Source organism: Oryctolagus cuniculus, chromosome 7, assembly GCF_051225735.1.
Source record: "Oryctolagus cuniculus isolate XC-2025 breed Fujian yellow rabbit chromosome 7, ASM5122573v1, whole genome shotgun sequence".
Classification (NCBI taxonomy): Eukaryota; Metazoa; Chordata; class Mammalia; order Lagomorpha; family Leporidae; genus Oryctolagus; species Oryctolagus cuniculus.
Window position 1 is genome coordinate 48,977,515 of NC_142873.1, and position 6,768 is coordinate 48,984,282.

The 6,768-nt window shown below is 51.5% G+C and overlaps 3 non-coding genes across 3 annotated transcripts; 1 reads left to right on the forward strand and 2 right to left on the reverse strand.

The window, feature by feature from the left end:
* Positions 1–114: 114 nt before the first annotated feature.
* LOC127493888 (U1 spliceosomal RNA) lies at positions 115–277 on the reverse strand. The gene has a single exon (XR_007924425.3). It is a non-coding gene; the product is annotated as a U1 spliceosomal RNA (small nuclear RNA).
* A 1,681-nt stretch (positions 278–1,958) lies between these two features.
* TRNAN-GUU (transfer RNA asparagine (anticodon GUU)) lies at positions 1,959–2,032 on the reverse strand. Its single transcript has one exon. It is a non-coding gene; the product is annotated as a tRNA-Asn (tRNA).
* Positions 2,033–6,286: 4,254 nt separating this feature from the next.
* Positions 6,287–6,359, forward strand: TRNAV-AAC (transfer RNA valine (anticodon AAC)). The gene has a single exon. It is a non-coding gene; the product is annotated as a tRNA-Val (tRNA).
* The last annotated feature ends 409 nt before the right edge of the window (positions 6,360–6,768 follow it).

The window sequence follows — 6,768 nt, forward strand, 5'->3', positions numbered from 1 at the left end:
AGAAGTATTCCAGGCGTTGTTTGTTTGTTTGTTTTGACAACTTTTGATGCACCTTAAAAAGCTTGGAATATGTACCACAAAGGAAAAAACAAAAACAAAAACAAAAAAAACAAACAGGGGATGGCACACACAGAGGCCCCCACTACCACAAATTCTACACTCGAGTTTCCCACACTTCAGGAAATCACAGGGACCAGCACAGCCGCAGTGCAATGGCCGAGCCTCGCCCTGGGGGACCCCCTGCCTGATCACGGTGTCTCCCCTGCCAGGTCAGTATGACCTCCGACCCTTCCACCCCAGCACAGCTGCGCACAGCTCGCTGTGTACACACGCGGTGACTTCCTCTCCTCCTCAGGCTCTCCTTGCGCAGATCCGCAGATCCCAGCGAGTGTCCCGCAACAGGCCAGGAGGATTTCCACAGCGTGGGACTCGTGCGTGGTTCTGCAGCCGGTGCCGGAGCAGCAGCCCCCGCGCGACCTCATCTGCATGGGCGCCGCCCCTCAGGGTCCTCGGGGGTCGCGCCCTTCTCCTAGCCTGCTTCCGGCCTCGGGTCGTGCCTAGGGACCTTAGGTGGTTCGTGAAGTAGCACAAAGCAGCCATAGTTGTGCACCCAGCGAGAGCCTCCTGGAGACTGCCCATCAGCCACGCTTACCGCGTTTTGTCGTTTGTGTTAGCCCCACTTGGTGCTAGAAAGACGGTTTTCAGTCGAATTCCACCTCTCTGCCCCAGCAGAGAGGACCGGGCCAGTCTTACACACGGGGCGGGACACTGCCATCTCCTCATGGGCGTCTCCTCACCTCACCGGGGCTTAGTTCATTGCTGCGCCTGCTCCATTCCGAAAAGGCAGACACAAGACCGCACGAGTCTGACAAAACCCCTCGGGGAAGTTGCATCTGAGGAGCTTAGTGGGTGACTTTCAAAGGGTTGACGTTTAGTGCATAGAGGGCAACTCTGAACTTTCCGCAATGCCCTACAGTCTGTTAGTAAAATGGCGCAATCTTATCTATGGTGTGATCTATAACCCGGACAGCATCCTAGGCGGTAGCCCCCGCCCCCTCGCCCCACCACCCCCGCCGCCATGTCTGGAACCAGGTGGCCACATGGCGCAACTGATGGAACAAGGACATAAAGGCTCAGCCATTCTCCCTCACTGCCCAAAAGAGAGAAACTTTGGTATGTATTTCTTGCCCTGGCACCTCCATTGGCTCTCACACCGTATTGCCTTCATATTCCACCCTGCATTCTTTTTTTTTTGTTTTGGTTTGTTTTTTTTTGTTTGTTTGTTTGTTTTGACAGGCAGAGTGGACAGTGAGAGAGAGAGAGACAGAGAGAAAGGTCTTCCTCTGCCGTTGGTTCACCCTCCGGTGGCCGCTGAAGCCGGCGCACGGCGCTGATCCAATGGCAGGATCCAGGTACTTCTCCTGGTCTCCCATGGGGTAGAGGGCCCAAGCACTTGGGCCATCCTCCACTGCAGTCCCTGGCCATAGCAGAGAGCTGGCCTGGAAGAGGGGCAACCGGGACAGAATCCGGCGCCCCAACCAGGACTAGAACCCAGAGGATTAGCCTAGTGAGGCGCGGTGCAGGCCCCATCCTGCATTCTTTTCCCATCCTGCATTCTTTTCCAGGTTCCCAAAGCCTCGCCCAATTCCTTGAATCCCCTTTGCTTGCTGTTCACTACTCCCACCCCCAGCCCCAGTCCTCCTTCAAAAGGTCCAGCCACTGGGGATCGGGCCTTCTGCCACGTGGTCCATCCCGTATATGCAGGGAGCTGGTCGACCAAGCGACCTCTGGGATTTCTTTTCTCTGAACAAATTGGGTCTGGCTGCCTCCTCTCACTTCTGTGCCTCTTTCCCTAACATTTGGTGCCCAGTTGGCGATGCAGGGGAAGGGGGCCTCTGATGGTGTCAGAAATGAGGGTATTTGACTGATTTAGCAAGTGGGTTAAAAGTGAGGGCAGCCGTCCCTGGGTGGGCTCGAACCACCAACCTTTCGGTTAACAGCCGAGCGCGCTAACCGATTGCACCACAAAGACTCCACGCTCAGCAGCACAGGGATTGCCCCTTCCCCGGCCCGCGTGTCCCGGGCTGCCGCCGGCGTTGCAGAGCGACGCTGTTGCGCTCCAGCGCCCGGGACTCCACGGAGAGGCGAGCGGGAGCCGCGCGGTGCGTTGGGAGGTCGGGCAGCCGCAGGGACAGCCGCACGGCCTTCACCCCACCGCCTCAGGAGTCAGTAGTCTTTCAGAAAGAAATGAGCAAAATACTTTTTTTCAAACTGCTGAAAAAAATGTGCTAAAAGATGAAGCAAGGATGATACATGTTGGTCTTTGATAAAATACAAATTTACTGGATTCAAATTATAATACCCTATCTCCTCATTGTACTAGACTCTGACTGAGGAGAAAAACAAAACACAAAAATATCTTTAGCTTAGTGGAAATATTTAAAAGTCTCAAACTATCTTCAGCCTGTCCCTTGTGCACCAGATACAGCATTTCCTGAACTCCTGCTGTTGCAAGCCCACCTCAGTATCCAGCTCTGCATGAGATCCATTAGGTAGACGCCTCCAGCACCTAGGCTTTCTTTTGCTCTCTCAGGCCCATAGTTTGTTTTTGTTCCCAAAGTCCCTAATGAGGGGGAGAATTGTCAGCTTACTGGAGTCATTTTGCCTGATGGCTCAGAGAGCTGGAAGTCCCTGGGAGTTTCTGCCAATCCTACAGCACCCAGGAACCCTGTGCAGAGCATTTACCTATGATTGACAGGTGCAGGTATCTGAAAGCCCAGCTAGTTGATTTTGTAGTGAATAAGGCTTGGGGAAAAGGGAACGCAGGGGCCACCTTTTAAAGATCTACATAGAAATGGATAAATCCTTGCCACAGAAGGTCCAATTATGACAGAGAGTGACACATGTGAGACTGTGCAGAGGAAGACTGAAGATGTTCTGCTTGCATGGGCAAGACACCCATCATGGGAGAGACAAGGAATCAGAGAAGGGTGGGAATTAGACCAGGTGTATGCAGTAGCTTCTAATCGTGCTATCATGTTGTAATCACGTGGAGAGCCTATAACCACCACGAATGACTGGTTTCTGTTCCTAGCAATCTCAGTTTGAAGTGGCTTCAGGTGGGTTTGGAGCATTAGTAGTTTTCAAAGTACCCAGGGGCTTCTAGCCTTTGGCTAGAGATGACAAGGAATGTGAATGTGCTCAGGTCACCAATCTAGAAGTATCCCAAGCGTGAACCTTCTTCATAGAAGAGGCCTAACAAGAGACATTGATAGAATTCTTCCTCTTTCAGTGATGATATTTGCACAGCAGGGGGAAAAGAGAAGAGAAAAATATAGAGCAGACTTTCTCCTAGACCTCTGTCCTCAAAATGTAGTGAGAAGCACACAATTCTCTGTGACCTGTAGCATGGACAGTAAACTGAGTAAAAACGCAGGGGCTGGTGTTGTGGGCCCACATCTCATATGAAGGCAGCTTTGACCGTGGGCAACTGCACGTCTAGTCCAGCTACCTGCTGATATGCCTGGGAAGGCAGTGGAAGATGGCCAATTACTTGGGCCCCAGCACCCACATGGCCAACCCAGAGGAAACTCCTGGCTCCTGGCTTCAGACTGGACCAGCTCAGGCCTTTGTGGCCATTTGTGGAGTGAGCCAGGCCATGGAACAACTCTTTCATGGTCTCTCTCTCCTCCACCCCACCCCTGTAGCTCTACCTCACAAATAAAATAAGCAAATCTTTAAAAAAAAAAATCAAAGAAACAAGAACCTTTGCTAGAAGCAACCAGCCCTATTATTTCAGTACAATCTCAGTAGTAAGTGCTTACAGTCTTGATTTCACAATGTGAGACTGGAGCAGGATCACAACTTGAAAATCTTTGCCTTCAATGAGTCTTCTCAAGAAGAAACTACACAGAGAGCTTGTAGGTCTTCTTCTCCCAAAGAGAACCCAACAGCAAGAAAACCAAACCTTTAGGGAATAGCTTCTGGGTTTGCATTTGCCTCCCCTGCAACAGATGAAGCAAATCAAAAGCAAACCCAAAATCCTTCCCTAAGAAGACTGGTTGACTGGAAACACCTAAGGAATGAGAAATGAGCATTTTTTCACTTTTCATTAAAGAATTTTTGGTTATTTCCTGAAGATATCCCTGGAATGCCCTAAGGAGAAATAACTTTGCAGAATGTTGCTTACCCTGGGCACAGGGCATCAGCCAAGATCTATGCCTTGCTCTTTGCTTGGCAATTTCCCTTTTTCTGCTTCTGCTCACTTCTTTCCCCCACCTCCACCCTCTAACTGTACAAGAACATTGACAAGTCTCACCAGGCAAAGCGTGTTCCTGTCCCAGCCAAAGTCACGCTCACCCTGTAGAACTTGTCCAGCTTCCTCCAGGTGGAAGCCCTCCCTCCGCCTTCCCTGACAATCTGTGACGTAGCAGAACCATGTTGGTGTCCAGCTCGGGTTTTTCACCTCTGGGTCATGTGGGTTTATTCATTAGCCCCTTGTCACCATGATCTTCTGACAGTCTTGTTATTGACCAAGGACCATGGTGGTTCTCACACTGTAGGGCTCTCCCTGTTCCCCCACACTCCTATGAAGTGGATATAGGAGAATTTTCCTGCAAATGTCTTCTCTTTGCAGTAACTAGTCTGTGAATGTGCATGTGTGAGCTACGGCTCTCATCCCGGGGCCTGGCAAAGACCTTTGTTTTCTTTCGAGGAGCAGCATGGAGGGTAAATTGAGGCTGAGGAGGAGCTGGTGGGGGTCTGGCTAACTCACCTGCAGCAGAAGCTGGGAGCAGGGCTGTTGGATTTCTTTTTCTAAAGATGAACTTTTCCTGTCCACTGACTTGTCTTTGGCAATCCAACATAAAGCTGGACATATTTGAAACACAGGAAGCCCCAGGCTTACCAGACCTCTAGGCTAGCAGGCTGATTCAGAGAGGCACCAGGAAGACACTTCCCCCACACCCTGGTGTGGGAAGGGCCTTGGATGAGAGAAAATGAGACAGAGAGAAAATAAGAGGCATAGAGAGAGGACCCCTATCCAATAATTCACTCCTTAAATGTGCACAACACCTGGGGCTGGGTCAGGCCAAAACCTGGCTCAACCCAGTCTCCCCATGGGTAGGAGAGGCCCACGTGCTTGTGCCCATCTCCCCTTCAGCAGATGGCAGCTGAGGTCTCTCTGGGTCCCTTTAGCTGTAGCAGGACTGCCTGGAGCCACCCAAACTCGCAGAAGCTCCACACATGCCTGGAACTGCCTTCCTGGCTTTTTCCTCTCTGAGATTTCCTCCAGCCCCCTTGTCTTCCCAGCTGCTGTGGTGGCCTCGACCTTGTCCAGCAACTTGAAATGAGCAGACAACCGAGCTTTGCTCTCAGCCACATCTGTGAAGCTGGAACAGCTGCTCCATTCTTCCAGGAGTCTGCCTGTTTTGTTCAGTCCCCAGCAACTTCAGATCCTTTAAGAAAGATAATTCCACTAAGTTTTCAGCTCTCTCCTGTGGGTGAGTTAAATCTGAGAGGCAAAAAGGGGGGGGGGGGACAGAATGGGCATCCAGCAAGTCAAGAGAGAGCCTGTGCTGATGTGCATACCACAGAGCTGTGTGACCTAGCCAAGCCAGGGTCCAGAGGACTTCTGCCCTTCAGGAGAGTTTCAGGCATAGAAGACAACCAACTGCCCCAACACGGAACCTGTGCTAACCACACCCTGAGCTTTTGACGCAAGGGTCAGATTGAAACCGCGGCCCATGGCTTTGGCGCCTTTGTCGGGTGGAAGACCTGCAGAAGTCGGGGCGAAAGGGCCGCGAGGGACAGCGCGCAGGTGAGGCCCCGCCGGGTCGGGGAGGGCGGGAAGAGGGGGCCCCCGCAGCCACCGCTGGACCCCAGCGCTGCCATCTGCGTAGAGCCAGGAGCACCGACGGCCCGGCCGGAGCCAAGAAGAAGACCACGAGGGCCGTGAGGGACGCGCCCATGGCTCGGCGGCACCTGACTCGCGGCTCCTTCATTCAGCTTCTGGGACTGGACAGTCAGCGAAGAACGCCCCCGGCGGGCGGTTCTGCCCCTGGAAACGCGGCGGGAGACGCCCGATTCCACCGCCAGCTCAGGCTCCAGGCGCCTAAGGTGGAGTCGCGGGTCTCTTTGGACGTCGCTGGCTCCTTATCTTGGGGGTTGTTGGTATTTTCTTGGAGCTCATTTTATTCTAATCTAGAAATGTAGTTCAGTTTGCTATACTGAGATATGGCATAGAAATCATTTTCTAGGGTACATTTTGTCGTAGAACCCAATGGTGGTTTCCGTAGTGTAGTGGTAATCACGTTCGCCTAACACGCGAAAGGTCCCCGGTTCGAAACCAGGCGGAAACAGACGTGTTCTTTTTCCGGAAAGAAAACCGTAGGACTCACACTTAAATGCTTGCCCCAGAGAAATAATTGCTCCGATTCCATAATGATACCTGCATGGATACAACCATTTTACTATTGCTCACTCATTTTGCAAGCTTGGGGCGGGGGGGTTAGATGGCTACATTTATGGGCTAGCTAGATAAATTATAGTACAGACATGCTATGCATGTCTACACTGAATAGAAAACTGATCTAGATTGCTTTGAATACATGGTACTGGCAGAAAACTTAACTAAAAAGTGAGTTTTGAATTAATTCAGAGCAATATTTGGAGTTTAAGAAACAAATCCCTAGGAAGATATTTATTTCAGCCATGGAAGACCAGCATTCCATATGGGGTTCAGTGACTTTCCTACTTGTTCTTCCATCA